The 18,751-nt window shown below is 36.2% G+C and overlaps 1 pseudogene; it reads left to right on the top strand.

Annotated features, from left to right (window-relative positions):
- Nucleotides 1–6,052: 6,052 nt before the first annotated feature.
- LOC143671928 (REST corepressor 3-like) lies at nt 6,053–7,613 on the top strand (annotated as a pseudogene).
- The last annotated feature ends 11,138 nt before the right edge of the window (nt 7,614–18,751 follow it).

Raw genomic sequence — 18,751 nt, forward strand, 5'->3', positions numbered from 1 at the left:
AGAAAAGGAACAAATTGTTGCAATTAACTTATCAGACCCTAGGTAATTCTCAATTTGAATTCAATATCCTTCATAAAGTAACGGGCCAAATATTTCACACCTGGGTGAGATTCAATTATGTAATCAAGGTAATATAAGGTTCCAAAAGCATATTGGAAGGTGTTCCATATTTTCTGGATATCTATATACCCCTGTTGTATAATACCTCCTTTATAGCCAGAATACCTGATCCTGTTTCCCTCAAACTCATAACTTATTCAATTTAGTAATAATATTCAATTACTTGTTAGTCACAAAAACCACAATTCTAACAGTCACTTAGCCTGGAAATCCTGATTCAGGTGTAAGTTTCAAAATGAGACCACTATTAATTATTAGTGCACACTAACTGAGAGGATTACTGATATTGCTTTTGTAAATAATCACAGTGCTCTTCTCATTGGCAGGAATCCTACAAATGGAATATGCATTAAGAAACCTTTACTCACTCTGGTAGAAGTTATTAATGATACCAACTCTGCTCTAAATGGATTCCAGATCTGTCACAAGTCATTTTTCTAAGTAGTGTTGAACAGTCTCATCACTCTAGATTTCTTGTTGACTAATCATGATTATGTATGTACTATTGCCAACACCTCTTGATACTTGGGTTAATGAAGCCAGCAAAGTGGTACAGGCCTCAAGGAAAAAGTTATTTTGATCTCTAAGGTTGATCCTCCTGGCTCAGGGGATTTGTTATCTTGGCCTGGGTTTGGCAATCATTTGCACTTCTAACTAGGCTCTCTCAACCCCATAACCTCTAATCAAGACAAACCTGAAGTCTTCCCATTTTACCAATAAAACTTTCCTGTCTTCTGACTGTCTTTTAGTTTCAGCCTAATGCAAATGATGGTGGCTGACTCCCTTGCTATAGAAAGCTCTGAATAAATGACCTTTGATTGTTTTCATTTTTGTGTTCATTTATTTAGACACTGTATACATGAAAGTTAAAACAAATATCATTGTTAGTGGTAAAATATAATAATTATGCCAATTAGAGTTAAAAACAAAGAAAGGAGTCCACTAAAAACTGAGCCAACAAATTATAAGAAAAATATATTAGAAATTTAGAATAAATGACCGTTGTATAATTTTTTAAAATTTAGTTAATAGATATTCTATGTAGGAAACCTGAGAGAATAAACTGACAAATATGTAGAACTAATATGGATTTTAACTTGATGACATGGTACAAATCAATGCAAATAGTCAATAATGTTTCTACAAATTAGTAAGAACTGATTCAAAAATAATAGAATAAATGTCTCATTCACATCATTACGCAATTAGAAATTGTCTAAGAATGAAGCTAACAGGAAAGTATTAAGAAGTTGTGAGGGGAAAAAAAACATTTCACCAGGATATAACAATGGAAGACTTGAACAGTTGGAGAAATATACAATGTTAAGGAGTGGAAGTCAACAAAATCTCATTCAAAATCTTAGCATGATATATCATGGAACATAACAATCTAATTCTAATATTCATATGGAAAATTAAAAGTACAACTATGTGTAAGATGACCTGTAATATTTTTACAGGAATCTTTTTTATCTGAACAGTGGGTCTCAGAAGTTAAACCATGTTCTAAAGAAATGTGCTGTCACCCAAGCTTTGTAGCTCAATTTGAAAAGCACATACAGGGAAGATTTAGCTAATTCTTCGAGGCCATGAGATTTTCAGAATGGTAAATGATCATTGATTTCAACTTAAAGTCACCAGCTACTGATTAGCTCCTAATAAGAGGCTATTTCATCTACACTGAAATTCTATTGTTCAACGTAGCCACCTTCATAGCTAGATCTGGATAACTTGATGCAGCTTCTACATTAGCACTTACTGCTTCATCTTGCATTTTTATATTATGGAGATGAATTCTTTTCTTTAAACTTTATGAACTTATTTCTGTTAGCCTCAAAGTTTTCTTCAGAAGTTCCCTCACCTCTCTCAGCCTTCACAGAATTGAAGAGAATTCAGGTCTTCCTCAGGATTAGGGTTTGGTTTAAGGGGATATTGTGGCTGGTTTTATCTTCTATCCAGACCACTAAAACTCTCCATTTCAACAAAAAAGCTGATTTCCTTTAATTTCATTTGCATGTTCACTGGCATAGCACTTGTAATTTCCTTCAAGAGCTTTTCTTTTACAATCTTAACTTGGTTAACTGTTTAAAACAAGAGGATTTTCTTTTAACCTATCTCAGTTTTTGACATTTCTTTTTCACTAAACTTAATCCTTTCTAGCATTAGATTTAAAGTGAGACTCTCCCTTTCTCTTAAACACTTAGAGGCCATTATACGGTTATTAATTAGCTTAATTTAAATATTGTTGTTTCTTAGGGAATAGGGAGGCCCAAGGTGAGAGAAAGAGATGGTGGATGGCTGTTTAGTGGTATAGTCAGAGCATACAACCTTTATCAGTTAAGTTCCCTGTTTTATAAGGATATGGTTCTTGGCCCTGTTATTACAGCAGTAACACCAAACATCCCTGAATGAAGATAAAGATAGCAGATATAATAATAATGAAAAATTTAAAATATTGTGAGAATTATCAAAATGTGTCACAGAGACTTGAAGTGAGCATGTGCTGTTGGAAAAATGGCACTTTTATAGATACGTTCAATGCAGGATTTCCAAAAACCTTCAATTAAAAAAATGCAATATATCAAAGTGCAATAAAGTGAAGAGCAATAAAATGAGGTATGCTTATACATACTAAACACTAAATAAAATTGTTACAGTTTTCAGTTGTTGGGTTTTTTGGTAATGGTAAAGTGAATTATACATTAATGTGTCAGCCCCTAGACATGTAAGAAGAAATGGTGATGTGATTGCATATACTTAATAACTGGATTTCTCATGAGTAAGGGAGGTGGCTGGCTATCTGATTTACAGTATTTGCCAATTTTCAAGATTAGATTTCAAGTTAGCAGCATTAGGTCACTGAATGTGTAGTTGGGAAGGGATGAGTACATTCTTTATGTACACACAATGCCTTTCACAAACCAGAGCAAGTGAGGGTATTTCACTGAATGTTTTAGGTATAACTGAAGGGTGAGAAATGGGTAAGATGACCTTAGGAGAATATGTTTTGCTTGGCAGTTCTACAACATGCTGTTAAAAATAATAATTGTGTAGTCTAGCAATGCATCAACTGCTTAATTAATACTTACACTTAAAATACGGAGAAGTAGTAGTCTTTGCTAGTTGAAGGAAATTAGAAAAGAGTAGATGCTGGCATGCAAGCATCAGCTATGTAAAACCTTGAAGAGATCACATACGGGAAAACACTGTTTTTGCCTTTTGTGTTGGTATGCTTTTGACTGAACTCAAGAAGCATGCTTAAGTGGAGAATTCTGAGTGTTGTTGGAAAAGAAAATGTTGACCCAACAAGTGTTTTAAATCCAAACACAGGGAGAGAGCAAATGTTCTTCAAATATCTCTGTGAAATACTTCAAGTATTTCTAGTGCCTTGTACCTCTATGTTGACAACACTGAACAGGAAATAGCCATAAGAAACTATGGATAATTACCTCATTCAACATGCTAATGTTTTTATACATTCCAACCTTCTCAAAAATTTAAAACAGATAAAGAGTGGGTAGTTCACCAGAATTTCACAGCAAGGAAATCAGGTAAAATGCAATGAGGAGAGCTATATAGTATAAAGGCCATCACTTGGGAACAATGCCAGATCTGGGAGTCCACAGTAGCATTAAATGATCTAATTTTTCCTGAATCAGTGTTCCTGGATTGTTTTTTTTTTTGACATGGGCAGGCTCCAGGAATTGAACCCAGGTCTCCAGCATGGCAGGTGAGAATTCTTTCACTGTGCCACCTTTGCACCGCCCTGCTCCTGGTTATTTTTACATGCTAAATGCCTGATAAAATAATAATAACAACAGCAGTAATAATATAAAATTATTTTCAGTTTTACCAATGTCTTTCATGTGCTATATCTCATTGAATGCTCATTATCACCCAGTGAAGTATGCAGGGGAGATATTAATACTATTTTTTAAATGAATAACTTAAGAATAGAAGCTATTTAGTGATTTTCCTGGGATTATATGCTTAGTAAGGATGGCCAGAACTCTGAGTAAAGTTTCATGGCTCTTAGCCTAGTAGTCTTCTGCTTCCTGCCCCCAGCTGAGTTATATAGCAGATAGTACTTTCGAATCTAAAAAAAAATCCATATTCAATGTAATGCACTTAATGCTAAAATTATATTAAGTATAATTTCTTGTTTCTTTGATGGTTAAGGAAGTTAAGGATTTTTCAATATCCAATTATTCATAATATTCTGTCAGTTTTATCCATTAAATATCTTTTGCCTCAGTCTCCTGATTTTTTCTGTTTCTATTGCCTGAAATAAGGCCCTGCACTATTACATTCACCTTCCGGCTAGTGCACAGTTTCCCAGTATTCACAGCTTCAATACATTCTTCACTGCAGTAAGTGGTCTTTTATGATCATGTTATTTGGTTGGTCATGATTCCCTATCATATATAAAATGTAACGCAAACTCCTTGGTAAAATGTGCAAATTCAATACCCTTCAACATCTGGATTTTGCCTACATCATTACACTCATAAGAATTATGCGTCCTTTTTCTTCCCACTAAACATTTTATTTAATTACTTGTTGTAGCCTGTATAGGTGATAGTCTTTAAACTTTCATGTTCTACATATGATAACGTTCTCATTGTCTACCTGACTAATCTCTACTGCTTACAAATTGAATGAAACATCTTTATGGTACCACCAGTGAAGAACATTTCTCTGGGTTCTTATACATATCTTTATTATAACATACTTCACTATATTATATTTTATTTTACTTAAAGTTTCTCCCAGTTTCTCCTACTGAACTGTGAAATTTTTGAGGACAGATATCTTACATATTTGTCTTTGCATCTCAAAAACCCACCATAATAATTGTCTTATAGATGACCAAAAGACAGAATCAGAAGAAAACATAGGGCAAGACCTGGAATTATCTATTTTTAACTAATGCTAGGATTTTGTGGAAACCTATCCATGGACTTGCAGTTTCAAACCACTAAAGTACATAACATTGTTGAAAATTTTGGAGGCACTATTTGTTGTGGAAAGATACTGGTCTGGTATTTGCAGGTCTATGGCTTTATATATGGCTCTTTAATTTTTTCTCAAAACTCTGTGCAAATGTTTCTAATTCCAAGGCATATCAATATTTATTTAAAGCAAATAGAGATTTACTGAATACTACAGTGTTCAAAACACTTCTAGTTCATGTGGTGAGGCAGTGTAGAGAAAAGTGTTATAAAATATATTCCATAACTACTAGAAATTTGTAATCATGTGAGTGGTCCAAGGATAAAATTAGACAAATTATCTAATAGTTTAAGACAGTATATGCCAGAGCAAAATTAATATTACTGACTAAATCACTGTAAGTGCTTAGAGGAAGAGGGTACTCTGAGGACTGTAAAGGGAAAGCTTCACAAAGGAAGGTAGCTCTTCAAGAATAATAAGTGAAGAGGAGGAGAGGATATTACATGAATGAAGAATGTTTGTCATTAATACAGCTATTTGGAACCACAGAAATACCAAATTCAGTTTACTAAATTGCCTCTCAACCTGACGATAAAACAATTGACTGCATGCCAACTTCTGTAAGACACATGGGAAAATGATCTGAATCTGTCATGTAGTTTGAAAACAAAGGATGTTTTGAAGATATATATTTTTTGACAACGAAAAGGGAGACTACGTCATCTTCTCCTTACTTAATATTTTGTCAACTTTACTACAAAGGTATATCTTGTGTATCAGTGATAAAATGGTCACAAATTGAACTCCTTATTTTAAAATCATATCAGTTTTTTTCTCAACTCATTAGCAATTATTTCATTTATGGCGTCTTCATGATTAGTTATGAATGGAATGGAAGACATAGCAGGTGTCAAGAAGAGATTATTCATAAAAATTATGCAAGTTTAAAAATATGTTGGGCAGCTTAAAGCATGGGCCCATGGAGAAAGATGCCCAGAGGTGTGCAGGGTGGAAGGCTGGCAAATGGTAGAGGGATTAGGGCTGGTTCTTGTGAGGCAATAGTACTATTTTGGATCAGGGGCTATTATGGCCGCTTTATATTAACACTCTAATCCTCTGCTTTATCCTCCTCAACTTTTACTTCCTGTTTACACTCTTAAGCCATCTTTCCCTTCACTTTAGTGCACACTTCTGACCCTCAACTTCTCCCCACATCACTTTTATCATTCCCAGAATGGTGGAGAAAGGGCCTAAGTTACAGGGTAAACACCTCTCCACCAAAGTCAGGGGCAAGGGCTTAGCTGTCAATAATAATAGAGGTGTCTGTCCCACCAAGAGTGGGCTGGGAGCCTAAGAGTGACTACAGCAATGAGGACAAGCATGATGTTTGGATGAGAGTTGGAGCTGAACATAAAGATTGGATCCTTGAATTGGATCCAGTTGCTACAAAGTATATAGATAAAGACAATGAACAGAAGGGTGCTTTCACGGTCTCCATATGACAGTATCTCAGATGCCAAATGCCAACCAAGAATGAAAACCCCTGAGATCTGATAGCATTGCAGCATTAGTCTTCAAGCAGAAGCATGGGGTGATTATGTAGACAAACCTATACAAAAGGCTTTTTTCTCAGTCTAAGGAGCTGTAAAAATGCCTTCAAACTTCAAAGAACCCATGAACATAATAATTTTAAAGAGATAAGAGGAAATAATTGACTTAAGCAGTTATCAGGTCGTCTTTGTGCTCTCCATTCCTCAACAGAGACTCTCTGGGTCAAAAAAACATGCACTTTTTGAATCATGGTGTGGCTTTAGATTTCAATGTGATATAGTTGACATGATCCTTTGCAGAACATGAGATACAGAAAACATACAGTGGATGAGTATATTGCAATTTCAAAGGAGAAACATGGCCACAACTGTGGAGTAGGCACTTGGCCTGTTGTTCCAACATAAACATAACATTGCGAAGTTCCATGCTGATCTTTTCAATTTCACTTCCTTTCCATATTAGTGGACAGTGGGATATAGACCTATTTGAAAAAGCATTTTGTTTTCAGGTGAAGGTTTCACAGGATTCAGCAAAACCTTCCAGATAAGACAATTGTATGCCTTGTAAAATATTACTGTTCTAGGAAAAAACTACACCTGGGACAAGTTTGATGGATCACCAGGTTTGTGAACTAGTCAACAGTCAGTGATGATGATGATATGGAAGAAACACACCAAATGAATGTGAATGATGGTGACTATGGTCCCCAAAACAGAAGACAAATAAGGGGGAAAATGAACAACCTGCCCCAACTGGCAAGATTGGACTAGAGAAGAGAGTTTCATTGTACTACATCATCATCATTCTTGGTGTTCTAAGTACTGTCAACATAAGGGCATGTATTTAAACCATAAAGATGTGGTGAATGTTTCCTGAAGTTCCAAACCACCCAAAATCATCCTGATACAACTGGACATAGAGTTACCTCTCTAAAGTTTGAAATTCAGTACGCCAATCAAGCAAATAGTGCACTTATACAGAAAATGTAAAGTAAAATTGAAGAAGTCAAATGTACTAAGTTAAAGAGACATCTTTTAGCGGTGTCATGTGTTTGCAAATACAGTGAAGATTTTCGCACTATTGCAGATATAACTGTCAACAAAACTGTTGGCTAAATGAAGAACTTCTTTTAGCATTGGTTTAACTTAGAATGGAAAGGAGAGGAACATAGGAACAAAGGTTATTAATGGTGATACTTCTACTTTAGGAAATACATTAGTCAGGGTTTTCCATATAAACAGAACCAACTATCTATATGTGTATATGGATAGTAAACAATTTATTTTAAGGAATTGGCTCATACAATTGTGGAATTTGCCAAGTCCAAAGTCGAAAGGGCAGGCTGATGGACTGGAAATTCTGGTTGAAGCTGTTCCCAGGATTTCACTATAACAAATAAGACTATGCATATGCCAACTTGTGGAATATAGGATGTACATTGAAAAGTGGAATTGGGCAATTTTATTTCAGACACTTCTTTGTTTTTAATGAATAATGCCAAATTACCCTTTCCTGTGATTTTACCATTTTATATCTCCTCCAGCAAGCAATGTATGTATGTACTCACATTCTTACACCCTTGTCAATACATGATAATATCTAAAACTCAAAATTTCACTAATCAGATGCCTGAAAATTATATAATTTACGTTTGCATTTTCCCAATGACTAGTGAGATTGAATATCTTTTCAAAAGTCTATTTCATATTATTCATATTTCCCATTCTTTGGAAAACCAGTATATTATCTGTTGTTTTGTATTCTTGCATATTATAGATTGCATATACAGATTGCTATCTGTATCTGTATGGGTTCTTATCAAATATGAGAACCCAACTTTGATTAACTTAAGAAAAATGGGAATTTTTTGGAAAGATATTATGATAAAAAATCTACAAGAGTAGCAGGCCTAGAATGTTGGCTTATATCAAGCAAACTGTAGGCCCTTCCAACAGTAAGCAGAGCAATAGTCAAGCATCAGGACAAACTGGCTCCTTTCCTCTGTCATTGCTGCTATGATGATTATGAACTGCAATCAACTCCACATTACTAAATCACTCACAACAGATTCCAAGTCCTTGGAAAACATGTCCAAATGACCAAGCATAAGTAACATGTTCAACCTCTTACTGTACTGGGCCACAGAGAAGGATGAGCTTACCTGTAAGCTTCTGTAGTTTCAGACTGCCCATAAAGGCTATACATATTGCTGAATGCCCCCAATTGGAGGCCATGGTCCCCAAAGCGGGTGATGTCAGAAAGATACGTTGGCAAAATAGAACAATCTGGACAATAAAATAACCCTCAGAGAGGGAGAGAGAAGTTATTATTGAGGAAACTTTAGCAGGTTTACATGCATGTAAGGTAGTATGAAAGTAACTACAAAGTCTAGAAAGAATTTCACACATATTTACACAATAAGATCAAAGGAAGAACAATTAAAGTGTCTCATCTCATTGAGAAACAGATACACGCACTTTTCACATGTCTCCTTTATTCATCTTGAGGGACCATTTTCTTAAACTTAGGTTTACAGTTCCAAAGTTCAGAAGACTTTTGACTGAGCATTACAAAATTAAAAGTTCAGGCTTCTTAACAGACTTATTATATTTTCAAGGAGAAAGTTTAAGAAAGGGAAAATGAGAAATAATATCTTTGACCTTTGAAGACAAAGAAAATAATTTTCATTTTCTTCTACTAAAATATGAAAAATATTCATTATGTAACAGTTTTATGCTCCTAAGTTTTTTATTATTCCATATTTTATAATAAATATTTTTTACTATTCACATTTATTAAAATGATTAAATGTACAGCTTTATTTGCATACAGAAAAGTGAACAAGAGAAAATAAGTACACACAAAATGGCTGTGTGGCTGAACATCCCTTTCAAAAATTCAATTAGTTAGTAATGATTGCCTCTAGTTTAACACATTTAGTATTTGGACATTTAAAATGTTACATCAAGTCAGTGTTTATAATGACTGAGTAGAAGCCAGATGGAAAATTATGACATAATTTCATCTCTTATCATTAAACATGCAACCACAGGATTTTAACTTGAACAACTTTAAGCTAATCAATAGAGGTTCATGAGGTCACCATCTTGTTTATATCCTTAGTAGTCATTCACTTCTTCCACCTAAAAGTAATATCATATGTGGCTGATTAACACCTGAAAGAGCTGAGCATTAAGGGTTAATAGATAGCATCTAAAAATCCAATAAGAGCAAATAATTCATTTTGGCAAGAACACACTCTTTAGAACTATTAATGAACTGAGAAAGTTTCCATACTTACAGGGGAAAATACTGTAAACAATAGATTTTAAGTGACAACAAAATATCATTGTTATACTGTTTTTTTATGTTTATCTTCCTACTGGCCTTGAGACTGTGGCATCAAGAAAGTTTTCCAGTTACTTGATAAAGTGCTAGTATGTCCTGAAATAAGCACCTAATATGTTTGACATGATCATCTTTAGCTTTGTGGTTGGTTCCTCTTCAGTATACAGTTCTTTATTGCTGGGCTGACTTCAGTTGCTCCACAACATTAGCTGTTCTGTAGTCGCTCTGGATCCTCGCTGGCATAGCGTGCTGGCTGCCCTGTCAGCCCAGGACCCCGCTGGCCAGTGGACAGGCACGAATGCGTCAGAACAACTACTAAAGAACTAGAAACTGTACAGAACAGCTCCCGGAGCCACGACAGAGACAAGACACACAGCGTACCCCATTCCAGAACGGCTGGACCGGCTAAGAAACTCCACTGTGGTGAGGTCCCCGAGAGGCGCGCGCTACCCCGGACCGAAGCGGCTGGCAGCTGGAGCCCCTCCCTCCCTCCTTCACGGGCTGGCTGGGAGCTTTGAATCAGGTTCCCCAAGCCGCGGTGACCAGAGCCCCTTCCACACACGCGGCTTCCCGGGCCGGCTGGGAACATTGGACTGACGGTTCCCCAAGCCGCGGCGGCCCTCCCACACGCGGCTTCCCAGGCCGGCTGGGAGCTTTGGAGCAGCAGTTCCCCAAGCCGCAGCAGCCGGCGACCCTCCCCCACGCGTGGCTTCCCAGGCTGGCTGGTAGCCTAGGAAGAGCAGTCCCCCAAGCCGCGGTTTCCGGTGACCACAGCCCTTTCCACACACGTGGCTTCCTGGGCCGGCTGGGAGCATCAGAACAGCAGTTCCCCAAGCCACGGCGGCTGGCGACCCTCCCCCACAGGCGACTACCCGGAGGGAAAGGAAAGAGTCTCCAACAGTAGTACAAACTGAGCCCAACCTAACACCAATAGTGGCATTAAGGAACAACTTCTGACTAATAAAAATAGGCCCTCAGCTCAGGCAAAACTGATTAAGGTGGAAGTCGCCGATTGGGCTAACTGAAAAAGAGGAAAGGGGGCAAAACAGAGCCTTCTGCAGCTGTTTCTACAGAGGCTTCATTGCCTCTGGGCTCAGCACTGGAATTACATAGGTTACAACTGCCCCAAACGCAGTAACAGGCTGCTTTTAGGGCTCTCTACCACCTGAACCTTCCCCACGGGAGGGGTGAAACACAACTCAGGTGGAATCCCTCTCTCAAGGAATTCAGATCCCAGGACTTCACAATTTGAAGCCAATAGAACCAACCTACAACCTTTCCTCTGTCTCCACCACACACCCAGCAGCAAGAGTCTTCCAAAGTTAAAGGAGCCACAACATCTTTTTCTGGTGGGACCCACAGACAGACAAGCACCACATTCTGGGCAGGATAAGAAAAACAGAGCCCAGAGACTTCACAGGAAAGTCTTTCAACCTATTGGGTACCACACTCAGGGAAATCTGATTAAATGCCCAGACACCAGCAAAAAATAACAAATCACACCAGGAAAATTGAAGATATGACCCAGTCAAAGGAACAAACCAATAGCTCAAATGAGATACAGGAGCTGAGAAAACTAATTCTGAATATACAAACAGAAATGGAAAACCTCTTCAAAACCCACATCGATAAATTCAGGGAGGACATGAAGAAGGCATGGGATCAACAAAAAGAAGAAATGGAAAGTCTGAAAAAACTAATCACAGAACTGATGGGATTGAAAACCACAGTAGAAGAGATGAAAAAACAATGGAAACCTACAATGGTAGATTTAAAGAGACAGAGGATAGAATTAGTGATCTGGAGGATGGAACATCTGAAATCCAAAAAGAAACAGAAACTATAGGGAAAAGAATGGAAAAATTTGAGCAGGGGCTCAGGGAATTAAATGATAATATGAAGTGCACAAATATACATGTTGTGGGTGTCCCAGAAGGAGAAGAGAAGGGAAAAGGAGGAGAAAAACTAATGGAAGAAATTATCACTGAAAATTTCCCAACTCTTATGAAAGACCTAAAATTACAGGTCCAAGAAGTGCAGTGCACCCCAAAGAGAATAGACTCAAATAGGCGTTCTCCAAGACACTTACTAGTTAGAATGTCAGAGGTCAAAGAGAAAGAGAGGATCTTGAAAGCAGCAAGAGAAAAGCAATCCATCACATACAAGGGAAACCCAATAAGACTCTGTGTAGATTTCTCAGCAGAAACCATGGAAGCTAAAAGACAGTGGGATGATATATTTAAATTTCTAAAAGAGAAAAACTGCCAACCAAGACTTCTATATCCAGCAAAATTGTCCTTCAAAAATGAGGGGGAAATTAAAAAATTTTCAGACAAAAAGTCACTGAGAGAATTTGTGACCAAGAGACCAGCTCTGCAAGAAATACTAAAAGGAGCACTAGAGTCAGATATGAAAAGAGAGAAGAGAGAGGTATGGAGAAGAGTGTAGAAAGATGGAAAATCAGATATGATACATATAATACAAAAGGCAAAATGGTAGAGGAAAGTATTACCCAAACAGTAATAACACTAAATGTTAATGGACTGAATTCCCCAATCAAAAGACATAGACTGGCAGAATGGATTAAAAAACAGGATCCTTCTATCTGCTGTCTGCAGGAAACACATCTTAGACCCAAAGATAAACATAGGTTGAAAGTGAAAGGTTGGGAAAAGATATTCATGTAAATAACAACCAGAAAAGAGCAGGAGTAGCTATACTAATATCCAACAAATTAGACTTCAAATGTAAAACAGTTAAAAGAGACAAAGAAGGATACTATCTAATAATAAAAGGAACAATTAAACAAGAAGACATAACAATCATGAATATTTATGCACCGAATCAAAACGGCCCAAAATACGTGAGGAATACACTGCAATCAATGAAAAGGGAAATAGACACATCTACCATAATAGTTGGAGACTTCAATTCGCCACTCTCATCAATGGACAGAACATCTAGACAGAGGATCAATAAAGAAACAGAGAACTTGAATATTACAATAAATGAGTTAGACTTAACAGACACTTATAGGACATTATACCCCACAACAGCAGGATACACCTTTTTCTCAAGTGTTCATGGATCATTCTCAAAGATAGAACATATGCTGGGTCACAAAGCAAGTCTCAATAAATTTAAAAAGATTGAACCCATACACAACACTTTCTCGGATCATAGAGGAATGAAGTTCGAAATCAATAATAGGCAGATTGCCAGAAAATCCACAAATACGTGGAGGCTCAACAACACACTCTTAAACAACGAGTGGGTCAAGGAAGAAATTACAAGAGAAAATAACAAATATCTCAAGGTGAATGAAAATGAAAACACAACATATCAAAACCTATGGGATGCAGCAAAGGCAGTGCTAAGAGGGAAATTTATTGCCCTAAATGCCTATATCAGAAAAGAAGAAAAGGCAAAAATGCAGGAATTCACTGTCCACTTGGAAGAACTGGAGAAAGAACAGCAAACTGACCCCAAAGAAAGCAAAGGAAAGAAATAACAAAGATTAGAGCAGACATAAATGAAATTGAGAACATGAAAACAATAGAGAAAATCAATAAGACCAGAAGTTGGTTCTATGAGAAAATCAATAAGATTGATGGGCCCTTAGCAAGATTGAAAAAAAGAAGAAAAGAGAGGATGCAAATAAATAAGATCAGAAATGGAAGAGGAGACATAACCACTGACCTCACAGAAATAAAGGAGGTAATAACAGGATACTATGAACAACTTTATGCTAATAAATACAACAATGTAGATGAAATGGACAAGTTCCAAGAAAGGCATGAACAACCTACTTTGACTCAAGAAGAAATAGATGACCTCAGCAAACCAATCACAAGTAAAGAAATTGAATTAGTCATTCAAAAGCTTCCCAAAAAGAAAAGTCCAGGACCAGATGGCTTCATATGTGAATTCTACCAAACATTCCAGAAAGAATTAGTACCAACTCTCCTCAAAATCTTCAAAAAACTCGAAGTGGAGGGAAAGTACCTAATTCATTCTATGAAGCCAACATCACCCTCATACCAAAACCAGGCAAAGATATTACAAAAAAAAAAAAAAAAACTACAGACCAATCTCTCTAATGAATATAGATGCAAAAATCCTCAACAAAATTCTAGCAAATCGAATCCAGCAACACATTAAAAGAATTATACATCATGACCAAGTAGGATTCATCCCAGGTATGCAAGGATGGTTCAACATAAGAAAATCAATTAATGTAATACACCATATCAACAAATCAAAGCAGAAAAATCACATGATCATCTCAATTGATGCAGAGAAGGCATTTGACAAGATTCAACATCCTTTCCTGTTGAAAACACTTCAAAGGATAGGAATACGAGGGAACTTCCTTCAAATGATAGAGGGAATATATGAAAAACCCACAGCTAATATCATCCTCAATGGGGAAAAATTGAAAACTTTCCCCCTAAGATCAGGAACAAGACAAGGATGTCCATTATCACCACTATTATTCAACATCATGTTGGAAGTTCTAGCCAGAGCAATTAGACAAGAAAAAGAAATACAAGGCATCAAAATTGGAAAGGAAGAAGTAAAACTATCACTGTTTGCAGACAATATGATACTATACGTCAAAAACCCAGAAAAATCCACAACAAAACTGCTAGAGCTAATAAATGTGTACAGCAAAGTAGCAGGTTACAAGATCAACGTTCAAAAATCTGTAGCGTTTCTATACACTAACAATGAACAAGCTGAGGGGGAAATCAAGAAATGAATTCCATTTACAATTGCAACTAAAAGAATAAAGTACTTAGGAATAAATTTAACTAAAGAGACAAAAGACCTATACAAAGAAAACTACAAGAAACTGTTAAAAGAAATCACAGAAGACCTAAATAGATGGAAGGGCATACCGTGTTCATGGATTGGAAGACTAAATATAGTTAAGATGTCAATCCTACCTAAATTGATTTACAGATTCAATGCAATACCAATCAAAATCCCAACAACTTATTTTTCAGAAATAGAAAAACCAATAAGCAAATTTATCTGGAAGGGCAGGGTGCCCCAAATTGCTAAAAACATCTTGAGGGAGAAAAACGAAGTTGGAGGTCTTGCACTGCCTGACTTTAAGGCATATTATGAAGCCACAGTGGTCAAAACAGCATGGTATTGGCATAAAGATAGATATATCGACCAGTGGAATCAAATAGAGTGCTCAGATATAGACCCTCTCATCTATGGACATTTGATCTTTGATAAGGCAGTCAAGCCAACTCACCTGGGACAGAACAGTCTCTTCAATAAATGGTTTCTAGAGAACTGGATATCCATATGCAAAAGAATGAAAGAAGACCCATATCTCACCCTACACAAAAGTTAACTCAAAATGGATCAAAGATCTAAACATTAGGTCTAAGACCATAAAACAGTTCGAGGAAAATGTAGGGAGATATCTTATGAATCTTACAATTGGAGGCAGTTTTATGGACCTTAAACCTAAAGCAAGAGCACTGAAGAAGGAAATAAATAAATGGGAACTCCTGAAAATTAAACACTTTTGTGCATCAAAGAACTTCATCAAGAAAGTAGAAAGACAGCCTACACAATGGGAATCAATATTTGGAAACGACATATCAGATAAAGGTCTCGTATCCAGAATTTATAATGAGATTGTTCAACTCAACAACAAAAAGACAGCCAACCCAATTACAAAATGGGAAAAAGACTTGAATAGACACCTCTCAGAGGAGGAAATACAAATGGCCAAAAGGCACATGAAGAGATGCTCAATGTCCCTGGCCATTTGAGAAATGCAAATCAAAACCACAATGAGATATCATCTCACACCCACCAGAATGGCCATTATCAACAAAACAGAAAATGACAAGTGCTGGAGAGGATGCGGTGAAAGAGGCACACTTATCCACTGTTGGTGGGAATGTCAAATGTTGCAACCACTGTGGAAGGCAGTTTGGTGGTTCCTCAAAAAGCTGAATATAGAATTGCCATATGACCCAGCAATACCATTGCTGGGAATCTACTCAAAGGAATTAAGGGCAAAAACTCAAATGGACATTTGCACACCAATGTTTATAGCAGCGTTATTTACAATTGCAAAGAGATGGAAACAGCCAAAATGTCCATCAACAGACGAGTGGCTAAACAAATTGTGGTATATACATACGATGGAATATTATGCAGCTTTAAGGCAGGATAAACTTATGAAGCATGTAATAACATGGATGGACCTAGAGAACATTATGCTGAGTGAGTCTAGCCAAAAACTAAAAGACAAATACTGTATGGTCCCAATGATGTGAATCGACACTCGAGAATAAACTTGGAATATGTCATTGGTAACAGAGTTCAGCAGGAGTTAGAAACAGGGTAAGATAATGGGTAATTGGAGCTGATGGGATACAGACTGTGCAATAGGACTAGATACAAAAACTCAAAAATGGACAGCACAATAATACCTAATTGTAAAGTAATCATGTTAAAACACTGAATGAACCTGCATCCGAGCTATAGGTTTTTGTTTTGTTTTGTTTTGTTTTGTTTTGTTCTTACTATTATTACTTTTATTTTTTTTCTCTATATTAACATTCTATATCTTTTTCGGTTGTATTGCTAGTTCTTCTAAACCGATGCAAATGTACTAAGAAACGATGATCATGCATCTATGTGATGATGTTAACAATTACTAATTGCATATGTAGAATGGTATGATTTCTAAAAAAAAAAAATGGACAGCACAATACTACCTAATTGTAATGTAATTATGTTAAAACACTGAATGAAGCTGCATCTGAGCTATAGTTTTTTTGTTTTTTTTGTTTTTTTATTTATTTTTCGTATATATTTTTGTATTTTTTAATTTTATTTTTTCTCTATATTATCATTTTATTTCTTTTTCTGTTGTCTTGCTATTTCTTTTTCTAAATCGATGCATATGTACTAAGAAATGATGATCATACATCTATGTGATGATATTAAGAATTACTGATTGCATATGTAGAATGGAATGATTTCTAAATGTTGTGTTAGTTAATTTTTTTAATTAATAAAAAATGTAAAAAAAAACAAAACAAAATAAATGGTGCAACCTATGAGGAAGACAATTTTGTAGTTCCTCAAAAAGCTAAGTGTGGAATTACCATATGTTCTAGTTTGCTAGCTGCTGGAATGCAACACAGCAGAAATGGATTAGCTTTTAATAAAAGGGGATTTACTTTGTTAGTTCTTCAGAGGAAAGGCAGCTAACTCTCTGTTGAGGTTCTTTCTTATGTGGGAGGCACAGGATGGTCTCTGCTGGCCTTCTCTCCAAGCCCCTGGGTTCCAACAACTTTCCCTGGTGTGACTTCTTTCTACATCTCCAAAGGCCTGAGCTGAGCTGCGAGTGCTGAGATGGGAAATGCTGAGTTGCTTAGCTTAGCTGTGCTACGTTGAGCTGTCTCATCTAAGCACCAGCCAATTAAGTCAAACGTCATTCATTGCAGCAGGCCCGCCTCCTAACCGACTGCAGATGTAATCAGCAATAGATGAGGTTCGCGTACCATTGGCTCAAGTCCACAGCAACAGAACTAGGTGTCCTCACCTGGCCAAGTTGACAACTGAATCTAACTACCACATCATGAGAAATCACAATCCCTCTATTAGGTATATAGACAAAGAAATTGAAAGCAGGGACTTGGACAGATATTTGAACACTGATGTCTGTAACAGTAGTATTTGCAATTGCCAGAAAATGGAAGCAATTCAAGTAGTCATCATTGAATGAACAGATAAATAAAATGTGGTAAATGCATACCATGAACTATTTTTCGACAGTAGAAAGAATGAAGTTCTGATAAATACAACATGGAAGAACTTTGAATACATCACGTTTAGTGAAATAAATCAGATTCAAAAAGACAAATATATGTTTTCATTGATATGCAATAATTAAAATAATCAAACTTATGTAATCAAAATCCAGAATGTAGGTTACCAAGAGCTGGATAGTTGTTGGGGTAAGGAATGGAGATTTAATGTTTTAAGTATACAAAGTTTCTATTTGAGTTATTGCAGAGTCTTGATAATGGTTGGTGGTGATGATAGCACAACATTGTGAATGTAATAAACAGCACCAAATTATATATGTGAACGTGCTCAAAGGAGAAATTTCATTGCATATACGTTGCTAGGATAAAAATTTTAAAATAAAGTAAATGAGGCTGTCTAACACAGTGTTCCTTATTGTAAATAATGGACTATAGTTAATAGTACAATCATAAAATGTTCTTTCATGAACTGTACCAAATGCACTACCCTAATGTTAAGTGTAATTAATAGGGTTGTTTATTGGAAAATTGTATTTTATGCATGATTTTTATGTAAACCAACAAATTATCTAATAAAAAAACATGGTCTCATTGCATGAATAAACATTTCTCCAAAGAATATATTAAGTATCCAATAACCATATGAAAACATGCTTAAGAACATTAGCCACTAAGTAAGTGTAAATTAAATGGCAATGAGATACTACTTTGCACCCATTAGAATGGCTATTTTTAAAATGATAACAAGTGTTGGAGAGGATGCAGAAAAATCAGAATTCTTGTGCATTGTTGTATGAATGTAAAATGAAGTATCCTGTGGAAAATTAACAGTTCCTAAGACTATTAAGCATAGACCTACCATATAACCAGCAATTTCACTCCTAATTATTTACCCAAAAGAATATAAAGGAGGAACTCAGGGAGATATTTGTACACCCATGCTCATTGTACAATTATTCAGAATA

Source organism: Tamandua tetradactyla, chromosome X (assembly GCF_023851605.1).
Source record: "Tamandua tetradactyla isolate mTamTet1 chromosome X, mTamTet1.pri, whole genome shotgun sequence".
NCBI lineage: Eukaryota > Metazoa > Chordata > Mammalia > Pilosa > Myrmecophagidae > Tamandua > Tamandua tetradactyla.